A 2,500-nucleotide genomic window follows, 5' to 3' on the forward strand; every position below is an offset into this window, starting at 1 on the left:
AAGCACGACGTTTTGTTGTAGGAATGCGGGAACCCCGGCAGCTCGCCTGCCGCGGCCAGCGACGTCGGGCTGGCCCCTGCAGCGCCTAGCCTCTCCCACGCAGGGGGCAGGCCAGAACGCGGGGGGCCAGGGCTCGAAGGCAGCCCCCCCGCGGGCGAGAGAGCAAGCCAGCAGGGGCTGTCGCCTGCCGCGGCCAGCGACGTCGGGCTGGCCCCTGCAGCGCCTAGCCTCTCCCCCGCAGGGGGCAGGCCAGAACGCGGGGGGCCAGGGCCCGAAGGCAGCCCCCCCGCGGGCGAGAGAGCAAGCCAGCAGGGGCTGTCGCCTGCCGCGGCCAGCGACGTCGGGCTGGCCCCTGCAGCGCCTAGCCTCTCCCCCGCAGGGGGCAGGCCAGAACGCAGGGGGCCAGGGCCCGAAGGCAGCGCGGGATGGAGAGCAAGCCAGCAGGGGCAGCCCCTGTTTTCGTCAGCCTAGCATGGCTGCGGGGGCTGCGGGACGTCACGCGCGCGCGCGCCCAAGCGCCCAAGGGCCCCAGGCCCTCAGGCCCCAGCGCCCAGCGCGGGCGCGGGCGGGCGGGCGCGCGCGCGCGTGGTATTTTTGGGCAAAAGGTCGTCGCCGGCCGGAAAACGGGTCGTCAATGCCGGCGAAACTTCGGGCCATGAGGCCCCCCACTTTAGTCCGAGTGTAGCAGCAGCCCTCATATCCCCCGCGGCAGGCCTATGGGCGCCAGGCCAGCGCGCCCCAGGGCCAGTCAGGGGGCACCCCCCTAAAGAGCAATAAGTGTTATTTCAGCTATGGCAGGGGTAGACACTACTAGGTCCCAGCTGTCACCCCCCCTCTAAAAAATTCATTTCTTGGTATTTTGAGCTGAAATTTTGCACAGAGGCTGGAAAAAATCCAATCCAACTTTATTAATTTTTCCAGATTTTTTCGAGGTCGGGAAGTATTTGTTTTTATTTTCCTACCATTAAAATCGAGGAAATCCGAAAAAATAGGAACCGGCCCGGAATGACCCCAAATTCAGTGGGCAGCCTCATAAAAATATGGCTGATTTTACTGGATTGATTTCATGTGGAAAGCACGACGTTTTGTTGTAGGAATGCGGGAACCCCGGCAGCTCGCCTGCCGCGGCCAGCGACGTCGGGCTGGCCCCTGCAGCGCCTAGCCTCTCCCACGCAGGGGGCAGGCCAGAACGCGGGGGGCCAGGGCCCGAAGGCAGCCCCCCCGCGGGCGAGAGAGCAAGCCAGCAGGGGCTGTCGGCTGCCGCGGCCAGCGACGTCGGGCTGGCCCCTGCAGCGCCTAGCCTCTCCCCCGCAGGGGGCAGGCCAGAACGCGGGGGGCCAGGGCCCGAAGGCAGCCCCCCCGCGGGCGAGAGAGCAAGCCAGCAGGGGCTGTCGCCTGCCGCGGCCAGCGACGTCGGGCTGGCCCCTGCAGCGCCTAGCCTCTCCCCCGCAGGGGGCAGGCCAGAACGCAGGGGGCCAGGGCCCGAAGGCAGCGCGGGATGGAGAGCAAGCCAGCAGGGGCAGCCCTGTTTTCGTCAGCCTAGCATGGCTGCGGGGGCTGCGGGACGTCACGCGCGCGCGCCCAAGCGCCCAAGTGCCCAAGGGCCCCCAAGGGCCCCAGGCCCTCAGGCCCCAGCGCCCAGCGCGGGCGCGGGCGGGCGGGCGCGCGCGCGCGCGTGGTATTTTTGGGCAAAAGGTCGTCGCCGGCCGGAAAACGGGTCGTCGATGCCGGCGAAACTTCGGGCCATGAGGCCCCCCACTTTAGTCCGAGTGTAGCAGCAGCCCTCATATCCCCCGCGGCAGGCCTATGGGCGCCAGGCCAGCGCGCCCCAGGGCCAGTCAGGGGGCACCCCCCTAAAGAGCAATAAGTGTTATTTCAGCTATGGCAGGGGTAGACACTACTAGGTCCCAGCTGTCACCCCCCCTCTAAAAAATTCATTTCTTGGTATTTTGAGCTGAAATTTTGCACAGAGGCTGGAAAAAATCCAATCCAACTTTATTAATTTTTCCAGAATTTTTCACTGCCCGCTGCCCAAGTCCGCACTCGCATCAGCCCGCCGCGCCAACAAGCCAACGCTGCCGAAGCAGACACTGCTGCCGAATCTGCCGACACTGTCCCGCGGGCTGCCACTGCCCCAGTGTCTAAGCCTGCGGTCTTTCTCGTCGAGCCTTGGACTATCCAGCCCGTCCAGACTCATCGCCAGCACCTGCTGCCGATTTCGTCGGCGCTGCCGATTCCACCACTGCCCCTACCGTGTCTAAACCAGCGTTGTTTCGTCAGCGTGTCCCGTGGACGAATTTTCCTGCCTGGCCTGGACAGTCCATCGTCCAGCCCATGTTCGTCGAAAAATCTGCGCTGCCGCTTCTCCCCGACGAACCTGCAGCTGCGCAAATATGCGCTGCCGATCCCCCCCTGTTGGCATGGCTGCCGCTGCCCCAATAATGTCCGGACCAACAGTCTTTTTTGTCAAGCCTTGGACTATCCAGTCTGTCCAGACTCA

Source organism: Populus trichocarpa, chromosome 14, assembly GCF_000002775.5.
Source record: "Populus trichocarpa isolate Nisqually-1 chromosome 14, P.trichocarpa_v4.1, whole genome shotgun sequence".
Lineage (NCBI taxonomy): Eukaryota > Viridiplantae > Streptophyta > Magnoliopsida > Malpighiales > Salicaceae > Populus > Populus trichocarpa.